Consider the following 23,462-nt stretch of genomic DNA (forward strand, 5'->3'; position numbering starts at 1 on the left):
AAGTCTAACTTTTCCCTCTCTTAATCGCCTTCCATTACTGGGCCCTCGTGTCCAATCAAATTCAAACAAGATGTCACAGCGGTCATTTCAGGCATAGGTGTCAGGGTTCCAAGTAACATACCCTCCCCCCAGCAAACAAAACTCTGAGGCAGGTAGATTCCTCAAACGATAGTTTTATTGGATATGTCATATTGGCACCGGCTGGTGAAAACCAACTCTAAATGTTCCTGCGGTTTTCACCTAATTAAAAGGTTTTCACTTTCTCAAAACAATCAGTCACATGGTCCAATCAGGACACAGTCCAGTTGCTAGGTAACTTCAGTCCCCTCCTTCTAAGCACCTGCTGGAATGTCCTTGGTTCCCAAGAGAAAGTACTTTGTTTTGGCTACAAACCCCAACTATCTCTATTCCACCCTCCCATCCCTTAGCTCCAGCTGTGGCAGCACTGAAGCCTCAAAATGGGCCTCAGTCAGGTCAACTTCAGGTTTGACAGTAGGTTTAGTATGTAACTGCGTTCCATTCCCTCCTCTGACATCTACTGGGCTCCATTTCCTACTTTACTTCATTTTATTATAAAATCTTTTTTTTTAATTTTTTTTTAATTTTAAAAAAGTAGAAATCAATGCCCTGCAAAAGCAAAGGTTTGGTATCATTATTTCATATCATTATTTACAAGAATACAACTGGGCCCTGTAAGCATTCTTCAAAAATAAAGGAAATTAAAACTTCTTGAAAACGTTGTGTCCATATGTCTCAAAAGAAAAAAAAACACAACTATAAAGTTTTACAAACCATTTCTTGGAGTGATGAAGCTTATTTGGGTTTCTTTTATTTTTTCATGTTGTAACATATTTTTCACCTATGGCCACCTTTAAATACTTTAACCCCACCCTGGTTGAGATTTACTGGTTTAGATTATCGTTCTCGGATTTGTTATTTCTTGGAAATGCCGGGCTGAAAATCTTACAATCTCCAGCCACGAGGCTTTCTGGAGTTGATGAGATTTGTCATCAGGATTGAGAAAGGCTGGCATAATAAATATTTTCAGAAGTCCAAAAACAGCTGCAAAATCTTTAGTAGTGGGCAGACTGTGGTATGAAATACTATTGTTATCTATGCAATTCCCTTAAGTATCACCAATTAAACATTCTTAGTTATTAAACATTAACTGTTAATGTCATAGAATTTCAAACACGGGTAACTTATGACTTACTTTCTTACTTATGACTACCATTGGAATCAGAATTGGCACTGCTAAGGAAGGTAGTTGTTACATAAGTCACATCCGAGACCCGAGTGCTACTATGTGATGGGGCGAAGTCCCCCAACCTTGCAATTTGAAAACGTCTGATTGCAAGTAGATAAGATAGGTGCCACTTCAGCAGGTACATTAATGGGGACATGAAAAGAGCCTTCAAGCGGACATCCACTGGACAATGGTGTGTCAACCCTGAAGCTGACCTGACCTGGTCTATTACTTGGAACCAGTGGTGGAATTCAATTTTTTTTACTATCAGTTCTGTGGGCGTGGCTTGGTGGGCGTGGTTTGGTGGGAGTGGCAGAGGAAGGAGCCTGCAAAATCCCCATTCCCACCCCACTCCAGGGGAAGGATACTGCAAAATCCCCATTCCCATCCCACTCTGGGGCCAGCCAGAGGTGGTATTTGCAGGTTCTCCGAACTACTCAAAATTTCCGCTACCGGTTCTCCAGAACCTATCAGAACCTGCTGAATTTCATCCCTGCTTAGAACCCTGACATGGTGATGTCACTGCCTAATCCTTTTAACCCAGAAGTGCTCATGTGACCTCAGGACATTGCAACCATCGTAAATATATACTGGTTGCTAAGCACCCAAATTTTAATCATGTGACTGCCGGGATGTTCTGACAGTCATTATTGTGAGGATTGGTCGTAAGTCACTTTGTTCAGTGTTATTGTAACTTTGGTCACTAAACAAATGGTTGTAATTTGAGGACTACATGTACTGAATTATATACATTTTCAAACATCAGTCCAATTTATGTAGAATAATTTTCAAGATAATGCATCTAGCAATTTTTTTTTTTAGCCTACAAGTTTATCGTACCATTCTCACAGCACATGAAACTATATTGCATTCTCCCTCCATTGTTATTTAAACATGGTGGAAACCTGTTTGCTTGCATTAGACCTAAAAGAGAAAAACATGAAACCAGCTTCAGAACTGGAATGCATAATGGGAGAGAAGAAAGAAAGAGACGTACAGAACATTCCCATGGTGCAACATAAATAATGCATTATTGTACGTGAATTCTTTGAAAGATCTATTGCCAACGAAGGCTGACAAGAAACAGACACGCAGAAACTTCCTCTTATCTGGACCTCCTGCATCTGGAATTCACTACTTAAAGAGTCCATGATTCATGTGTCCCGTGAGAAGGAGCCAAAGACCATGCATGCAAATGCTGGACATCTCCAAAATAAAACTCAGTCTCCGTTTTTATTTATTTATTCATTTGTATCCCACTTTTATTATTTCTTACAAGTAACTCAAGATGGCGAACATATCCAACATAAGCATAAGCGCACCAGCGTGCCTACCGTCCCTGTCCTAATCTTTTCTTTTATTCGTATCCTTTTCATGTATTTATAATTACGTTTACACTTGTATCTGTCATAAAATACATGCTTGACGAAAATAAAAATAAATAAAACAAATCTTCCTCCTCCTATAGCTGTGAACAACATCCTTGACTTAAACCCCTGAGGAATCTTCTCCAACCTGGTGCCCTTCAGATGCGTTAGTCTTCTATTATCCTCAACTAGTATCTTGAAAGGTAGTTGAAAGAGTCAATTAAGCATTAGACTCATATAAGGTTGGGCCATACAAAGTTTGCTTGTACATTATGACAAGCAAAGGATGGATACGGGGGATGGGGGATGCTTCTTCTGGGTTTGGAGGGCTATGGTGTACTCAAATGTCATTTTTAGTAATTTAATGTTCCACAGATTTGAACATGTAGGCCTGGTGGCTCAGCAGACTGATAGCATTGTGATTAACACCAGCTGTCTGCGATTACTGAAGTTCGAATCTCACCAGGCTCAAGGTTGACTCAGCCTTCCATCCTTTCTAAGGTAGGTAAATTGAGGACCCAGTTTGTGGGGGCAATAAGCTGACTTTGTATAAATATATACAAAAGTATGAAGGCTATTGCTTAACGCACTGTAAGTCGCCCTGAGTCTCTGGAGAAGGGCGGCATATAAATCAAATTAAAAAAAAAACATGTAACGCCTATTCCAGTAAGTGTATTTCTATTCCTTAGAATACATAGGAAATAAAGGAGAAAGTCCTAGTTAACATGACTCCGACATTCTCTGATGCGGGGGTCTCCAACCCATGGTCCACAGCCCGGATCCAGTGAGTTGCCCATTGGGAACTGGCGCAGTGGTGAGATTCAAATTTTTTACTACCGGTTCTGTGGGCATGGCTTGGTGGGAGTGACGGGGCAGGGGAAGGATACTGTAGAATCTCCATTCCCACCCCACTCCAGGGGAAGGTTACTGCAAAATCCCCATTTCCTCCCAATCAACTGGGACTTGGGAAGCAGAGAATAGATGGGGGCGGGGCCAGTCAGAGGTGGTATTTACCAGTTCTCCGAACTACACAAAATTTCCGCTACCGGTTCTCTAGAACTGGTCAGAACCTGCTGAATTTCACCTCTGGAACTTGGGCATGCATGCGAAACCATCCTCTCTACCCCACTACTGCCACCGTCCACAGAGCCAGAAAGGTTGGGGATCACAGCCTAACAATTCAGCTTTTACCCCAAGCTCTGGAATACGCCAGCAATATGCTCATTTGATGTATTTGATGGTTCGATAAGTGTTTCTTCCAATGCAAGATGTACTTTCTGTTGTTTTAGATACTGTACCTATCAATTATCTTGAGTTGAAATGACAGATAGGACTTGGAGGCCTTGAGGGTTTTTAGCCAGAGGTTCATCACCTCTATACTAAACCATAAACTAAACCTACCAACTGAGTTTACACAAGACACCAGACAAATATGTGACTGGCTAATTACTGGCGTAGCATGCCATGCGAACACAACCAATAATTTATTTGTGTTCGTTTCTGTTTTGCTACTTAAAAAAAACAAAACACTTTGTTCCATCATTTCTTTAATTTCTTCCTAATATTTGTGTCCCTGAGAGTATGTCTTTTATTCAGTAAAAAACATGCACATCACATTCTTTGTTCATCTCATGCAAAGGTCAGGATTGCAAAAAAATAACCCACAGACATTTATTCTCCAAAGAGTAATTCAACACACACAAAAACACTATTTTTAACTCAAGTTCTGTTTCATGTCAGAAGTTGCCTACAGAGCGCATATAACCAAAGAGATCACAGCTATCAAAAGGTTATTTGCGTTTTTCCTTTTCCATTATAGAAAATAGTAATTTATGCTTTTCAAGAAAATTTCTTCAGACCACACACAGGCTCTGCTCTTCAATTTCTGCCTTATATTTATCATCGCCAAGCAATGTTTTAACTTGAAGACTGCAAACATCCTAGGATTCATGGAACAAGCCTTGGTCATTTCCATCAAGAAAACATGAGAAAACAAGGTATTCAATATTCAGTACCGTTGGCCAAGTACCCCATTGCATGGTAGAGCATCCCCAGATGGCTTCTCACCTGTTTCTGGGCAAAACTGCATTATTTGGGTACCAACTTGCCTGTCCCATCCCAATCTGGTCCTCATCGGTCTGCTATGAATTTCCCCCATCCATGCACTAAGAGACCCCCATCTCCAAAGCTTTTTTTTAAATTTATATGCCGCCCTTCTCCGGAGACTCAGGGCGGCTTACAATGTGCTCAGCAATAGCCTTCATCCTTTTGTATATTTATACAAAGTCAGCTTATTGCCCGCACATCTGGGTCCTCAATTTACCTACCTTAGAAAGGATGGAAGGCTGAGTCAACCTTGAGCCTTGGCGAGATTCGAACCTGCAGTAATTGCAGGCAGCTGGTCTTAATAACCAGCTTAATAACAGGGTGCCTTAGACCACTGTACTACCAAGGCTCTCACATAGAAGTGATGGTAAGTTCAAAAGTTCTTATGTTACAACAACCATTCTCACCCTGATGCCTTACCTACCTGCTAGGACTACAAGTCTCAAGGTTCCTAACACCCATGGTCATTCTTCAGCCTATTCTCAGGCTCAGTGTATAGTACAGAACCTTAAAGGGCCACTGGATTTAGTATTTCTACTCATCTGACCCTCAATTCCTGCCCTGTACAATGCACGTCCTGATCGGTGAGAGCTAGAATGGAAAAAAGAACATCTGCAAACATACAGCAAACCATGCTAATTTAAAGCAGGGACAGAAGTAGTTTTCAAGTTTTCTTTTTGGAACACTTTGAGTGTATGATGTGTTAAAACCCTCTGCCTAATTCTGGAGATCTTGCCATCTGAATACCATAATTCTTTGGCATCAGCTCTAATTTTTTTTTAACTATCACTTTCACTGCAACGTAAGTAACGAGCGATTTTAATTCCACGGCCCTCTAACCACATTATCCAGTTTTATTGTATGATGAATTTATGATTCAGAGTTTCCTGCTTTCCCTGAGCAATGTGCTCCTTTCCTAAACCTTCAATTCCACTCTATCAAAAGGAAACATGTGCCAAACACATTCGCTTCCTCCCACCCCCCAAGCTGTAAAGTCCAACTGCTGTGGTGAAATTCAGTTGTACGAAGTTCCACCAGCCATCGAGGGTCAAAATACAAGAAAAGGCAAGATATGAGTCAAGCAGGGGTGGGATTTAGCCGGTTCGCACAAACCGGATGTTAATTTTAACCTGGTTCATCGAACCGGTTGCTCCAAGGACCAGCTCATCCGCCCACCCTGCCCCTCCCAGGAGTCTCCACACAGCCCGTTTTGGATGCCAGGTAAGTGCAGGGTACGCGGGGAGGCTCTGGGAGGCTGAAAAACGGGCCTACTGGAAGTCCGGAAATGGGCCTGTTTCCAGCCTCTGGTGCCCGGGGAAGGCCGTTTTCGCTCTCCTGGAGGCTCCAGGAAATCCTCTGGAGCCTGGGGAGAATGAAAATGCCCCCCCACCCGGCCGTGGTGCAGGAGGCCAAGTAGGCCACGCTCCCATGGCCACGCCCACGCAGCAACCAGGCAGCGAACCGGTTGCTGAATTTTTAAAATCCCATCCCGGTGGGATAAAAATCTACAGGCTACTTCTGCTGCCTGGCGGCTGCCTGCAATTTAGCAGTTCGAATCTCACCAGGCTCAAGGTTGACTCAGCCTTCCATCCTTCTGGGGTGGGTAAAATGAGGAGCCAGATTGTTGGGGGCAATATGAGGACTCTGTAAACTGCTTAGAGAGGGCTTTAAAGCACTATGAAGCAGTATATAAATCTACCTGCTGTTGCTAATAAACCATATATATATGCATCATAAAAAAGTGATAAAAATCTTCAAAATAGAGGGTACAGGTAGCCTCGACTTAACGACCACAACTGAACCCAAAATTTCCATTGTCATTTGTTAAGTAAGTTTTGTTTCATTTATGACCACAGACCAATTGCCACGGAGGTTAAGCGAATCACTGCAGTTGTTAAATTAGCAACGTGGTTGTTAAGTGAATCCAGCTTCCCCATTGACCTTGCCTGTCAGAAGTTCGCGACAGTGGATCACATGATCCCAGGACAACTGCAATCGTTATAAATGCATGCCAAGCATCCAAATTTTGATCACGTGACTGAGTGGTTTCTGCAACCAGTCGTAAGTCACATTTTTCAGTGCTGTTGTAACTTCGAACTAAATGAATGGTTGTCAGTTGGTCACTAAAATGAATGGTTTTAAGTTGAGGAGTACCTGTAAAGTGAAGCATTCCTTAAGTCAGGCTTTTCAGTTTTAGGAAAAAGAGACCAACATTGTCTGCATCCACAAATAAATTGTGCTACATTATGATAATCAGATAATCCCACCTTCTAGGGTAATCAGGTAATTCTACCTTTTTATCTCATTTGACGGAAATCTGCCTTTCTCTCTTGCTTGTGTTAATATGACTCACTCAAATGTTTACAATAGAAAGATTAAAACAGAAAGATTAAAACCGTTTGTTGGCCTAGTTGAGAATCAGAGAAACTGGCCAAGCCTGGCGCCCTCCTGATATTTTAATCCAGTAAGTGAGAGCATTGCATGTATCCCATCCAACTCTATATATTTTACAAATAGTGTGGTCTTTAGATAGATGGAGCTGCAAATGTGATTGGCGTTACTGGAAAGATTAGAGTAAATGAACCCATGAGTCATTCTTCTGAAACCCATGGTTTTTTTGGCTCATCAAAGACAGAAACGACAAAGCACACACCCTTTTACTCCCAAGCGCCATTTCCCATTAATTTCAGGGTTACAACCAACCCTAAAATCTAAGGAAATTACGCGTGGAAATATCCCTCTCAACTGAAGCGGAAGGAAATACTTCTGAATGGGAGAAGCTCTAAGAAACATCAAAGCACTTACCACTCTAAGTGGCTTTGGGTCACCCTGACGGAACGTTTTCCAAAGCAAGGAGGCTTCAAATCAGGATGTTTTGCATTTGTGTGTGTGTTCCATGCGGTCTGGTGTGCAGTTGTTCTCTGTGTGGAAGGTCTTCTAGTCCAACTCCCTGTTTCAGCAGGAGAACCTATACAATTTCAGACAAATGGTTGTCTGGTCTCTTTTTGAAAGCCTCTAGTGATGGAGCAGGGATGCGGTGGCTCAGTGGCTAAGATGCTGAGCTTGTCACTCAATAGGTCGGCAGTTCAGCGGTTCAAATCCCTAGTGCTGCGTAAAAGGGTGAGCTCCCGTTACTTGTCCCAGCTTCTGCCAACCTAGCAGTTCGAAAGCACGTAAAAAATGCAAGTAGAAAAATAGGGACCACCTTTGGTGGGAAGGTAACAGTGTTCCATGCGCCTTTGGCATTTAGTCATTCTGGCCACATCACCACGGAGACGTCTTCGGACAGCGCTGGCTCTTTGGCTTTGAAACGGAGATGAGCACCGCCCCCTAGAGTCTGGAACGACTAGCAGATATGTGCGAGGGGAACCTTTACCTTAGTGATGAAGCACCTACAACTTCTGAAGGCAAGCTATTCCACTGATTGCTCTCTCTGTTAGGAATTTTCTCCTTAGTTCTAGGTTGCTTCTCTCCTTGGTTAGTTTCCATCCATTGTTTCTTGTCTTGCCTTCTGTTGCTTTGGAGAATAAGATTGATCCCCTTATCTTTGTAGGAACCCCTCAAATATTGGATCATTGCTATCATGTCTCCTCCAGTCCTTCTTTTCATTAGGCTAGACGTACTCAATTCTGCAACCGTTCTTCGTATGTTTTAATCATTCTTGTTGCTCTTCTCTGCACTCTTTTTAGAATCTCAAGATCTTTTTTATATTGTGACCACCAGACATGGAAGCAGTATTCAAGTGTGGTCTTGCTTGAACTTAATGTGTTGAAGTCTCATACAAACATTCTCCCCAAGGTGATCACTAAACTGTTTCCTATTTCAGTCAAGCCTTAACCCAGCAATTAATATTCTCACATTCTGGTATTCTTCTGCATTCTTTGATTCCTCTCCAGTTTTGACCATTTCCATCTTGATTCATTAATCCTTTCTAGACTACTGATATATTTCCTGGTTCCTGGGGCTTATTTGTATCCACGGCTCAACCCAGCTAAACTTAAAAAAATATTGAGAGGAAATGCATAACAAAGCTTTCTACTACTCTATTGTATTCTTTCAAAGAGGCACTGTAAAGGGGACAGGAAATTATTCTACACAAGATCAAACTTCTACTCTGAGAGATCCCAGAAGGTCCTCTGAAGCCACTAGAGGGAGACGTAGTCACAGAGACTACCAGCTTCTTAAATCAGATCCTGCTTATTCCTTCATAAGGCTGAATGAATTTAAATTCTCTCTCTCTCTCTCTCTCTCTCTCTCTCTCTCTCTCTGTGTGTGTGTGTGTGTGTGTGTGTGTGTGTGTGTGTGTGTGTGTGTGTGTATACATGACCGTGAATGAGTAGATAAGGGCCGGTAGAACCTTAACTCAATTCTGCATGGAGATTTCCAAAAACTTAAGCTCTTCCTTCCCCTACAAATCAGAACTACAAGGGGTCATATTTAAGTCTACATTCTGAGTAAAGTACAGGTAGTCCTTGAGTTACAACCACAATTGAGCCTAACATTTCTGTCACTAACTGAAACATTTGTTAAGTGACTTTTGCCCCATGTTACGACCCTTCTTGCCACAGTTGTTAAATAAATTACTGCAATTGTTAAGTTAGTAACATGGTTGTAAAGTGAATTTGGTTTCCCCATTGACTTTGCTTGTCAGAAGGTTGCAAAACGTGACCACATGACCCCGGGATACTGCAACCGTCATAAATATGAGTCAGTTTCAAGCATCTGAATTTTGATCATGTGACCATGGGGATGTCACCACAGTCATAAGCGTGGAAAATGGTCCTAAACAGTGGTGGAATTCAATTTTTTTTTACTACCGGTTCTGTGGGCCTGGCTTGGTGGGCGTGGTGTGGTGTGGTGTGGCTTGATGGGCGTGGCAGGGGAAGGATACTGCAAAATCTCTATTCCCACGCCACTCCAGGGGAAGGATACTGCAAAATCCCCATTCCTTCCCCACTCCTGGGGGAAAGAATATTGCAAAATCTCCATTCCCACTCCACTCTGGGGCCAGCCAGAGGTGGTATTTGGCGGTTCTCCGAACTACTCAAAATTTCCGCTACCGGTTCTCCAGAACCTGTCAGAACCTGCTCAATTTCAGCCCTGGTCCTAAGTCACTTTTTTCAGTGCCATTGTAACTTTGAACAGTCACTAAATGCAAAGTTGATGATACTACCTGTATCAGCTTAGGAAGGAAGGGACAACTTTTTGCAAACCTGTTTGTTATCAGTGATACCATTTTAACAATTCAATGTGAGTTGAAGCATATTCCTGCCATTCTGGCAACCCATCCATAAAACTTTTGTATTGCCACAGGCATAAATCTCTTTTGAAATATATGCTATTTGCAATTGTTTAACATTCATACCTGGCAACGACAGGGTACCAGGTGCTTTAGAAAACACCCAAGCAAGAGAGTTCCCATCTGAAAGATATTGCCAAATAACACTCTCCAAACAGCAATCAATTGCCATCCAGCTGGAAACAATTAGAAATTGTTGTTGCATATAGCTTAAGTCATCACATTGCAAGAGTCTAATCCATACAGATGTGTCAACCTAATCATAAAGGCTGCCTTCGTATCCATTTGTTTACAGAAAAGTGCCCAACCAAGCCGTTTTAATAGTAGCGAAACAATCAGAGAAACCAAGTTATTCAATTGCTCCAACTGAGACACGGTCATCTTTAGCATTCCCTACGTAGCGCAATTGCTATTATCTCATTCATTCATTCAACTAACTTGTATACTATAAATCAACATGGACTCACACTGGTTTACAAAACAGTCAGGGACAACAGAATACAATGGCAGAAATTGAATTCTATAAATTAAATTGGGGAAAATAAGCTGTAGGAATTTCGACTCGGTCAATACTCTATTCAGAAAAAATGTATTGTATGTTTGCCTGTTTTAAAAAATAATAAACTTTTTACAAAAAAAAAAAGGACAACAGTTAAAAAGTTGAAATAAATGTAAATAATAGCAACCGATAACTAGTGAAAGTGACAACATACAAGGATAAATTATAATAATGAAATTGAAAATGAACTTTAAGATCAAGAAATCATAGAATAATAGGGTACCTTGGAGATCTTCTAGACAATGGGTGTCAAACTCACTGTGTCATATGGCTGTCACATGATGTCTCGCGATGTTTCCCCCTTTGCGGAGCTGGGGTGGGCGTGACCTGCGTGTGACACATCAGGCCCACAGGCCACCAGTTTGACACCTCTATTCCCGACCAGTGGTTCTCAACCTTTTCTTCACACTGACCCCCTTTATATACCTTTTGTGGCCACGGACCACCAAGACTTAATTCAATATTTAAATCATAACATTTCTTCAAGACTTCGCGGACACCCTGTGATAAAATCGCGGCCTCCCACGGGTCCACAGACTACAGGTTGAGAACTACTGTTCTAGACCGGTTCCTTCCCTGGGGTAGAAATCTTCATACGGTCCAGGCAAATGAACTAACCAGTTTTTGCTTGAAAATCACCAGTGATAGAGCATCTATAACTCCAGGAAGCAAGCTACTGTTAGTTCACTTTATTGTCATTGCACCTGGTACAACGAAATTAAATGCCATCTTCAGTGTACATTATATATAAAAAAATAAAATAAAAACACACATCCTTCACATTCTATACAATTGTATTGAAAACTCCTGATATTGCATTAATATTACACTATACAGTAGTGCACTATTCCACTGCTTAAGAATTTTTATGGCCAGGAAAGTCTTTATTTTAAATTTAGATCTCCTGTAAATCATCCACTGATTCTTGTCCTGCCTTCATCACTTATAGAAAATAAATCTATATACTCTTCAAGTTTTTGAATACTGCTATCATGCTTCTCCTTGGCCTTCCCTTCTTTAGGCTAAATACACCCACTTCTTTTAAACCAGGGGTGTCGAACTCAAGGCCCATGGGCCGCATCTGGCCTGTGAGATGCCTAAATCTGGCCCATGGGGCCACCCTGGAAACAGCGAAGGACCGACCTGCGGTGCCACTGCCAGCAAAAATGGAGCTCAGGAGGGACGCATGCGCACGAGCTCTGTTTTCACTGGAAGAGTGCTGGAACAGGCTGTTGCAGCCAAAAATGGAGCTTGTGGGGGGGCACACACTATAGGCACCCCCAACACAAGAGATATTGAGTTGGCCATGTCCACCCCAGCCACACCCACTCGGGCCGCCGAGGTCAAACCCAACCCTGATGCGGCCCTCAATGAAATTGAGTTTCACACCCCTGTTTTAAATATTCCTCGTAAGATTTAACCTCAAGTCTCCATTTTCAGTGCTCTTTTCTGCACTCTTTCAAGCTCCGCGACTGGAACACACTAGAAGCATCATTCCTTTAATTATTGTGATCCGAAACTGTCAGAATAGTGTAAGTTAGTACCATTTTGAAATGAACAAACTGGGAGTCTGTGACTATCATATAAGACCGAAGTAAACCCCAGTTATGGTCAGTGGTTCTTGCTGCAATTTTTTCAGACTATCTGAAGTGTCTGGTCTCACATCAATGCCTTCCTATGCATTATGCATTCCTGTATTCCAACAGCATAACAGAAAATGTTGCCATGGGATGGATAAAGAGGCTATTTCTACTGAAGTAAGGGCACAACTGGCACAAAGACTAAAGTGGAAAAGGTTCTGTTTGATGCAGATAACACCTCTGCCTCTAATGGCAAATATTATTCAGACACTCTCCACCTCCCAGAAGCTATGACCTTGATCTTTATTTTAAGGACATCTTATTTTGAACAGGTTGAATGCTACAGACAGATTAAACCATCCACTACCAACCTCTAAGAGCCAGTTTGGTCTAGTGCAGGGGTGTCAAAACTCGATTTCGTTGAGGGCCGCGTCAGGGTTGTGTTTGACCTCACGTGGGGATGGGCATGGCCAGGGTGGGCGTGGCTAGCTTGACGTCATTGTGTCAGGGGCGCCTGTGGTAGTCTGAGCACTCCCAACAGGCTCCCAAACTCTGTTTCCAGCTGTGATAGCCTCCTGCAACCCTCTGCCAGTGAAAACGGAGCCCGGGAGAGTTGGGGACAGCCCTCCCGAATTCTATTTTCACTGGGACAGTGGTCCAGTCCTTTGTTATTTCCAGGGCAGTCCTGTGGGCCAGATCTAAGCACCCCGTGGGCCGGAACTGGTGCGCAGGCCTTGAGTTTGACACCCTTGGTGTCGTGGTTAAGGGACCAGGCTAGAAATCAGGAGATTATTAGTTCTAGTTCCACCTGAGGCAGAAAAGCAGTTGGATGACTGGGCAAAAGTCCCCCTTTCTCAACCTTAGGAAGGAGACAGTGGCAAACCACTTCCTAAATTGTTACCAAGAAAATTGCATGGACTAGTCCAGGAAGTCACCAGACGTCAACATTTATGAGTCAAAGGCCTTTTTAAAAAACCACCAATGATATCTCTTAGTTGAAGTGCCAGTGTTTTGGCTTCATCTAGTTCATGAATACAGTCAAGCACTGATTTAGACTCTGATGCTGCCTCATCCTGATCTGATAAAAAGGACCTATAGAGTTGTATATCATCGGCATATTATATTGATAACGTTTCACTTTAAGTCACTGGATGGTTTGACATAATGGTGCCATATAATCACTGAACAGCCTAGGGAGAACCTCACAAGAACTCACAATGAAAGCATCCAGAAGCACCACTTGAGATGGCTATCTAGATATAGTCAGAACCTCTCATATCCAATAAGCTCTCCAGAAATATATCACAGAGAGCTAGTTTGGCCTACTGGTTAAGACACCAAACTAGAAAAGGGGAGATTATGCGTTCAAGTCCCACAATAGCCATGAAAGCCAGGTCGGTGATTTTGGGCCAGTCATTCTCTCTTAGTCAAACCGCCTTACAGGATTATTGTTGTTGTGGAGAAAATAGAAAGAAGAAGATTATTTACAAAAATAATTAAGGCTGGATACAAATAGATAAAGAATCATAGTTAATGGTATTACTAAGCCACAAAAACGCTGAGGAGAATTTCACAATCTCACTCTCCCAGCAAAGATTATCCCTAGTGCAATCTAGTTTCCAGGGCTCCGGCCAGCGCACATGCGTGCGCTGGAAACCAGAAGACCAGGTGGCCAGCACGCGCATGTACTCCGGCCAACTGGTCTCCGGTTTCTGGGGCTCCAGTGCGCACATGCGCACATGCGCATTCTGGTTTGGGCACGCGGTGCCAAAAAGGTTCGCCATCACTGTTCTAGATCATGAGTATCCAAGCATTTGGATTGCCTGGGCTGTATATAAAGTATGTACCGTAATATAGTCAATGTATATAAATATCTATACAAATCACATAAAAGTTTGTGATCTTATGGGGGGACATATTACTAGCTGTCCAGGGCTGCCTGTAGCCCATGGGCCATGATTTGGGCACACCTCTTCTAGAGCATCGTGTCCATTCAACAGTGTCTGAATCTCACCAGTATGTACTCTCTTGAACACCCTGTCCGTATTGTATTTATGCACAACTTTGGGGTTGTTGAGATTGGAAGACTCTTTCAAATAACTTCCTAGCCTTAGTTGAACAATTCTTCCTAACAGAAGCAATAAAATCAAGTGTCAAGCAAACAGGCGATCAGCTGAACTATTTGAGTATCTTATCTTCTAATCAGGCATTAGAACCTGGAAGCATCTGACTAGACTTTGCCCTCAACATTTTTGAAGAATGATTAGCCAAAGCTCCAGAGCCTGCTCTTGGATATGATATGAACGTTTTTACATTGATGAACTGATTAACACAGGAGTGTCAAACTCAAGGCCCGAGGGACGGATCCGGCATGTGGGGTACTTAGATCTGGCCCACGGGGCTGCCCTGGAAAAAGCGAAGGACCAGCCCGCAGTGCTTCTGCCAGAGAAAATGGGCTCCCAAGCTCCATTTTCAGCCGCCACGGCCTCCTGCAACCCTCTGCCACTGAAAATAGAGCCCGGGAGGGCCACAAGAGGCCATGGCAGCCAAAAATTGAGCTCAGGAACCTATTTTTGCTGGTAGAACACTTGGGCCACCACAGGCGCTCCCAACACGAGTGATGTCAAGCTAGCCTTGCCTACCCTGGCCACGCCCCCCACTCTCCCGAGGTCAAACACAACCGTGATGCGGTCCTTAGTGAAATCGAGTTTGACACCCCTGGATTAACACATGCTAAATGGGGTTACACTATTGCTGGGCCTTAAAACTTGCTCGTAGGTCACATTAACTTGCAATTTGTTAGTTTGGGGTAAAAATTTTTAAAGGAAGTCTTGCAGGAATAAAGTCATAATGTGACAAGACATCTGATTGCGTTCAATTAGCATAGGTATTCCTTTGCAACGTTTCATTTGGAATAGCACCTGGTGGATTAAGTCATGTGAAATCACAATCAATTTTTAAAGTGACTTAATCACTTTACATCACTGCAGATCCATTACTTTTTCAACACCGTACAATTCTTTGCAATAGGGGTAAAACAGCAAGATCTGACTCTGATGGATATCACTGTCTATGATGATATACAAAAATTTATTTTGCACCTGAATGCATTCGCAAAAACTTCCAGATCTTCTGTTTATTGAAAACTAACTGAAGTACTTTATGAGTAATCCCACAAAACCTCAGAAGGAACATTGATTGCCCAACTCATAACCTTACACTTTCAAAATATGACATTTCTGGGAACAGAAATGTCCAAAATTGAATTAACTGCTTTTTCCTGTTTCTGAACAGAATAGTTTTCAGCTAGAACCTTTGGCATCTAAATTAGAAAAAAAAATGCACATTTACACACATTTTGCAAAGCACATGGTTGGTATATGTCAAAGTTGCCCAGTTCTTCATGAAAGTATGCCTCCGACTTTTAAACTGAACTTCTGGTCTATAAATAAGATCCAATTTTATATAGCAAGAGAGATAATAAAAGGCTATTCAACCAAGAGCCTTAGAAGATGCTAATCTACCCAGTAGTCAATATTTTTGAGTTCAGCAAAAGTTAATTTAAAACCAGCAGGTGTAACATTCCAATCTAAGAATTCCCCTATGCGCAAGATTCTTTCAGTAAAGTTTCAAAAAATTCAAGAAGCAATTCACGAATGAGATGTCCATTTTCTAGAGGGATCATCAAAGCATCCTCATTTTAGAGTAATGACATGTTAGCTAGGGCTAACCATGAGTCACGTTTTTGAGAGATGGATGCTCATACTAGAAAGAGAGGGAGGGAGGGAGGCGGGGTAGCTTCTATAGGGAAGTTTCCAAATGGCATGGGTAATGAAGTGAACCTGAGACTTGGTTCATACAATGCTCTTCCTTAGTGGCTTGTTTTTGGCTTAGCACAGGAGTCGGCAACCTTAAACACTCAAAGAGCCACAAAGATCCTAACCAGAAACCCCCGTTCAATTCTGGAGCCGACCAGAAGTCGTCTCCCCCATCATAGTCTCCTCCTAGCGCAGCGTCCTTTTTCCTCTGCTGACCGAAAGTCCGGTTCCCCCACCATAGAGTCTCCTCCTAGCGCGGCGTCCTTTTTCCTCTGCTGACCGAAAGTCCGGTTCTCCCACCATAGAGTCTCCTCCTAGCACGGCGTCCTTTTTCCTTTGCCTGTCCTAACCAAAAGCTCTATCAATTGTGGAACCGACCCGCAACAGGGAGCCGCAGCAGAGGGATGAAAGAGCCACATGCGGCTCCAGAGCCGTGGGTTGCTGACCCCTGGCTTAGCATATTGTGTGATCCCAGCTACTATGATTTGTAAACCATGGTTTGAGTTAATATGCTGGGCCATCAACTCTAATTTATTTAATTAATTATGACTACACAATGGCCATCTATTAATACAATGTATAAACCATACCTTAGAGTTCTGCTGCTGTCTCCTTTCTTGCTGTCTGCCTTCCCAGGTAGACCAGACAGGAAACACAACCAGATGAGCTCATTCTACTTTATTTCAAAACTACCTCAACAGAACCTTGCAATTCTGAGAGCACAAATCTCCCACTATCGCTTATAGCCTGAGAAGCTAGGAAGATGCCCTTCGGAGCCTCTTTTTCTCCACTCATTATGAAGTTATGGGCTATGCTCTCTCTCTGCTACCTGAGCATTCACTAGACCAGGGGTCTCCAATGTTGGCAACTTTAAGCCTGGAGGACTTCAACTCCTAGAATTCTGGGAGTTGAAGTCCTCCAGGCTTCAAGTTGCCAAGGTTGGAGACCCCTGCGCTAGACATTCTCTTTACTCCATCTCTCAAAGTCATTTTCACATACCATTAGATTTGCTTACAGTTCTCCCAGTGGCACTGGTAGGCAAAGAGCAGATTTAGATGACTCTTTAGTATGATCCAGAAGTAGCATCTTTAAAGTAGCCGCAGGTTACGATGAAAAGATGCAGCTGCTTTAACAAGACTGATGCTACGTTCAGGCTCAAAAGCATTTTTTTTGGATCTCAATCTGAAAAATAACAGAATAACAGAGTTGGGGAGGGACCTTGGCGGTCTTCTAGTCCAACTCTCTGCTCAAGCAGGAAACCCTATACCATTTCAGACAAATGGTTGTCCAATCTCTTCTTAAAAACCTCCAGTGTTGGGAGCACCCACAACTTCTGGAGGCAAGTTGTTCCACTGGTTAATTGTTCTAACTGTCAGGAAATTTCTCCTTAGTTCTAGGACGGTTCTCTCCTTGATTAGTTTCCATCCCTTGCTTCTTGTCCTGCTTTGGAGAATAGGTTGACCCCTCTTCTTTGTGGCAGCCCCTTAGATATCGGAACATTGCTATCATGTCTCCCCTAGTCCTTCTTTTCATTAAACTAGACATATCCAATTCCAGCAACCGTTCTTCATATGTTTTAGCCTCCAGTCCCCTAATCATCCTTGTTGCTCTTCTCTGCACTTCTTTCTAGAGTCTCAACATCTCCTTTTATATCATGGCGACCAAAACTGGATGCAGTATTCCAAGTGTGGTCTCATCAAGGCATTATAAAATGGCACTAGCACTTCACATGATCTTGATTCTGTTTATACAGTCTAGAACTGTGTTGGCTTTTTTTGGCAGCTGCAGCACACCGCTGGCTCATATTTAAGTGATTGTCCACTAGGACTCCAAGATCCCTCTCAGAGTTATTATTATTCCACAGCCCTAGTCAAATTCTCTGTTTTATCTGATTTATCATCTTGCCCTTTAAATACTCTATCATTTCTTCTTGCTCCTTGTCCGAATGTAAACTGCAGGGATTTTTCTCTTACTGAGATCACTCTGAAAATAATAAGCTAAACTTGGCTTGCCTACTCTAGGATGCTCTAGATATCTTGGGACTATAACTCCCAGAATTCCCAGCCAAAAACTAATAGCATCAAGATGGAGAAGGCAGACATCAGGGATGGAGATCAGCATTAAATGCAAAAAGACTTACCTGTTCTTTTAGTTAACAGTAATTTAAAGAATGCAGTAAGTTCTAGTTTGAAGATTTGGGTTACTGTTGAAGATTTTGTGGGAAAAATCACTCACTTTCCTCTCTCAATTAAAGAAATACAAACTTTTCTCTAAACAGAATTTTATTAAAACTTGATTCAATAGCCATGAAACTGAAAGTAATTTTAATAATGTGTTTGATGGGAATTCTTTAAAACTACAAGGAAAACCTTAAATTGCTGCTGTCCTATTTAACTAAGAAATTAAAGTGTGTTAAGACAGCGCCCTCCTAAGGCCAAGAAGTGTCAATATATCTATAAAAGACTCGGGCCAAATAGACTGCAGTCTCAGAGAAGTTTATGATTTTAAAAAATGGCCTAATAGAAGGCAACAGTAATGAGATGCCACAGGATAGCAAATATACTGCATTTCTTGCTTCATTCCCTTGCTACACTCATTTTTAAAAGGGGGAGGAACAGAGGGGGGGGAACATAAGACACCCACAGCAGTGGCTCTAAGCCTAGAAGAAAGTGCCAAATCAAATAATTAGAAAGCAAAGCTGTTCAAACAGGAAGGACTTTATCCCATAAGCATACAAGCAATCCCTTCTTTCAAACTGCTTACACTCTTTTCCCCCATTCCCTGCACCTGAAGCAAGCCAAAGAAAGGACCAATAAAAATGAGACAGAAAGAAGATGATAAAACAGCCACAGGTTTCCTGATTGAGGAAGAGGTTGAATTAGAAGACCTCCAAGATTCCTTCCAACTCTGTTATTCTGTTAGGCCTAACATGAAGAGAGCCTCCCTCTTTTCTGCCTGCATTTCATCTCTGGGTTGTTATTATTTGGACCTCCTGCCGACTGAGGATGTTTTCTTCAGCAAACGTAAAGCAATATTCTCCATTCCACCACATGCTGGCAATTATTGACAGAAAAACCATGTTTCTTTCTTAAATATAGTATTCCCATACTTATATTCTTCAGTGGAGTTAATGTGTGCCGTCAAGAGATGTCCACTAGAATAACAGTCTTCTCCATCCAGCCCTTCAGTTGTGAGAGTTTCTGCAGCAACATTTTTGACAGTAACTTACTAAGAGCTGCACAAGTTCTCAACTGAAGCACTAATGCTTCTAAGACATTATTGTTGCTATATAAATCTGAGAAGCAATCCAAAAGAAAGATGCCATTTGGATTCAGAAGAATTCTTTCCACAAGTGTTCCAAGTTCTCTTGAACATTCTTCTTCTTCAAGAAACAAATATGAACACTTTGTTTTCAAAGCAATCATACCAGTTTCTGGTTAAGCTAAGGACTGAATGCAGGTTTTCTTCATATAGATATCTCACTGTTAGCTATTAGAGTAACCCTTCTGAAACCTGAGTTTGTCAGATGAGCCTGTGGATACACTCCACATTCAATTAGTTATTCCCAAGACAGCAAGCACACATTTATTGTGATAAATTATGATGTGTGATCAGTTTAGTTAGGGCTTAATGTCAATCTAGCCATTGCATTTGATAAGCCATGGTACAAAGTATAACTCCAAACATTAGACACCTCAAAGAAAGCTATGATTGCGTGAATATATCACATTAAAGAATGTATTGCATTAATTATGATTTATTCAACCAACCAACCAATCCAACTCATACATAATGCTAATCCATAAATCACAATTTACAGACTGTAAAGTGGCTGGAATCACAAATTAAACTAATGTGTTTATTGTAATGTACTGTTTGAAGCAGCTTCATTGCTAACACCTCATGGAGAGGGGAAGGGAGGTATCTTTTCACTGAAAATGAAACATGCCTTGATTCAAGCTATACAGAGACACCATGAATTCATGAAATTGGATGGGCTTTATCCTGTTGACTAATAGCAATAGCACTTAGACTTATATACCGCTTTACAGTGCTTTACAGCTCTCTCTAAGCAGTTTACAGAGTCAGCCTATTGCCCCTAACAATCTGGGTCCTCATTTTACCCCCCTCGGAAAGAAGGAAGGCTGAGTCAACATTGAGCCTGGTGAGATTTGAACTGCCAAATTGCAGTCAGCTGGCAGCCAGCAGAAGTAGCCTGCAATACTGCAATCTAACCACTGCGTCACCGTGGCTCTTCCCTAATATTTGGCTATCTGTCCATTCCATTCCTCCTTCTGCAACAAGCTGGTTATATGCCGTGTTCCTGCTGGGTTAAGTTACATTTTTCCAAATTGGATAATCCTGAAATGGGTTGGATACTCAAATTCCTAGTTATTGTGCCATGGCTGGCTAAGAATTCTGGATACCATGACTCCAATACATTGCTGTATTAGGCTGGGAAAGATTGCTTTAAGCTAGGTTTGTGTTTGGTTTATTGAGTGACTAATAATTAATTACAACCAACTAGCCAAAATCCATCAAATCACACTTCAGCTTGGGTTGATGTATAAACTTCATTCTGCATACACATGTCCTCTTCACCTCTTCAAATCTCAAAGAAAAATCATCTTTCCAGCAATCAAAACATTGCTGAAAAAAATCCAGATAAATTTCCAACGCCTTCAACTTTGGGAGAGGCAAACCCCCACTGACTCCATCATTAATGGGAACAGAAGCAGGAGTCCAAAACAAGCAAGCAAAGAGGAATGGGAATTATTCTATTGCTTTGGGGGATTTGATACTCTTCACTGCACATCTTTTCTTCTTGCAAACCAACAGGACAGACTGGACAGCTGTAGGGAATCCCATTTTCCCAAGCAATTTCTCTCTGTGCAACATTTGGCTTGGCAGCCAACGTTTAAAATCCCACCAACAAAACTGTGTTAATCCTACCCTGATTCTTAGTGGGCTTAATACCAGCCAGAAGAGAGATTCTTGGAAGCCAAATTGACTGCACACTCCCTATTCCTGGTATTTGGCAAGTTCAAACTCCTGTTAAATTCCTGTAGGAGACTTAGTTTTCATCAAACACCTGCACCAACTGTTTATTCCAATATAATAGCTCAATACTAAAGGCAATCTTATGGAAGTGGATTGAATCAAGAGAAGCTGAAAGGTGATTTTTGTGAACGTGTCTGACACTCTGCAAGCAGGGTTAGTCCAATAAACTTGGCAATACAGTAAAAACACATATCCGCTGCTTATCTCTTCTTTTAAAGTCTGCTCCAAAGAAAGATAAATCCCCTGGCTCCATACGTTACATATTTACGTTGCTCCTTTCCTTTTTCTTTAAACAACACTGTGATTTGTATCCTTCTGCACAATTTACTCCAGCTTCTACTCATTAGCCAAGAAGTACATAAGCCTTGACCAGAGGTAAGTGACAGTGGGCCAGAAAAGCTCTTAAGACTCACTTCAAATGTTGGCAGAACAAACAGGCAACATTTTCTGACCAAAGAAGATATAAAATCAGCGCAGTAAGTCCCTGATAAGTTTTATACATCTATTTTAGTCAGGCCACAGCTACCATAAAAATGATAAAGCACTCACCTGCCCCCAAAAAACTAGCTCTCCGCAGAGGCACCACTGTTTCAGTATTCTCAGGGATTTTATTTATTATTTATTTATTTATTGGTTCAATTTATATGCCGCCCTTGTCCGGAGACTCAGGGCGGCTTACAATACGTTAAGCAATAGCCTTCATCCTTTTGTATATACCTGCTTAGTAGGGCTTTTGCCCCCCCCCCCAAAGCGGTGTTCTTTTTTATACAAAGTCAGCTTATTGCCCCCACAATCCGGGTCCTCATTTAACCTACCTTAGAAAGGATGGAAGGCTGAGTCAACCTTGAGCCTGATGAGATTTGAACTTGCAGTAATTGCAGGAAGCTAAGTGCTACTTAATAGCACTTACTCTGCTGCACCACCAAGGCTCAAAAAAAACCTAGCTCTCTGCAGAGGCACCACGGTTTCCGTATCCTCAGGAGTTACAGTGTGGTTTTAAAGAAGGAAAAGGGACATTGAATTTTCCCTGTATCTAAAAATCCATCTGGGATTCCAGTAGTCTGACATTAGGCAGGTAATGCAGACTTTGCCTTAACTCCGTGATGGAGAACCTATGGCTCGAGGTGGCACCCAGAGCCATCTTTCTGGGCACACGAGCTGTTGCCCAACTCACCTGCAGCTGTGCATGCGCGCGCACCCCAGCTGGGGTTTGGGCCTCCGGTGTGCATGCGCGCAATTCAGGGGACTCAGCTGGTATTTGGAGCTCTCCTGTGCATGCGTGCGCATTTGCGCATGCCCACAAGAGTCCTTGTGTGCAGCATGCGAGAGACAGCATTCATGCCTGTGCATTGTGCGCACAAAAAACACGTGCATGCGCAGATGGTGCGATTGCACATGCAGCACATGGGGGGAGCAAATGTCGTGTGCATGCACAGATGGTGTGGTTGTACATGCAGTGCACGGGGGCATGCGCAAAAGCCATGCACATGCGCAGATGGTGCGGCTGTGCGCGCAGCGCACAGGGAGGAGCCGTGCGTTAGCAGGAGCACACGATGCGTGGGCAAAGCACTTGAAGTGCGTACCTGTTCGACACTCGGTGTGTAAAAGCGCTCCATGGCTTAGGGCCTGGTTACTTACGAGACCACCTTCTGCCTCCGATAACCTCCCACCAGCCAACACGCTCCCACAGAGAGGGCCTGCTCAGGGTGCCGTCTGTCAGGCAATGTCGGCTGGTGACCCCCTGGGGAAGAGCCTTCTCTGTGGGGGCACCCACCCTCTGGAATGAGCTACCCCCAGGGATACGACTGATCCCGGACCTCCGGACCTTTCGCCGGGCCCTGAAGACTTTTTTATTTCAGCAAGCCGGGCTGGGTTAAAAATCTTTTAATTGGGGAATTTTATGGGTAAGGGGTTTTAAATTGGGGAAGCCAAAGATAAATTTAATTTTGTTTTAATGTATTTTAATATTTGTATTGTATGTTTTTAATTTTGGCTGTTCACCGCCAAAATCTCCTTCGGGAGAGGGGGCGGTATAAAAATTTTAAAAATAAATAATAAATAAATAAAATAATAAAAGGTTCGCCACCACTGCCTTAACTGCTATCTTCCATATTGCTGGATTGCACTTCCCATCATCTCCACGCAGAGAAATGTGGTCTAAAGAATTCCCCTGAGATCTCATTAATGTGAAACCAAAATAGCAATGATTTATTCTTATACAGGTAGTCCTCAAGTTACAACCACAACCGAGACCAAAATTTCCATTGCTGAGGAAGACGGTGGTTAAGTGAATTTTGCCCCATTTTACAATTCTGTGTCTTTCTTGACACAGTTGTTAGGTGAATCTGGCTTCCCCGTTTGATTTTGCTTGTCAGAAGATCGCAAAAGGTGATCACATGTCCCCAGGAAACTACAACCGTCATAAA

The 23,462-nt window shown here is 42.4% G+C and overlaps 1 protein-coding gene across 2 annotated transcripts in view; it reads right to left on the bottom strand.

The window, feature by feature from the left end:
- The window catches only part of PDZD2 (PDZ domain containing 2), a 324,153-nt gene that overhangs the window by 213,061 nt on the left and 87,630 nt on the right, over positions 1–23,462 (bottom strand). The window lies entirely within an intron of this gene.

This window comes from Pantherophis guttatus, chromosome 2 (assembly GCF_059756535.1).
Source record: "Pantherophis guttatus breed Tessera chromosome 2, ASM5975653v1, whole genome shotgun sequence".
Taxonomy (NCBI): domain Eukaryota; kingdom Metazoa; phylum Chordata; class Lepidosauria; order Squamata; family Colubridae; genus Pantherophis; species Pantherophis guttatus.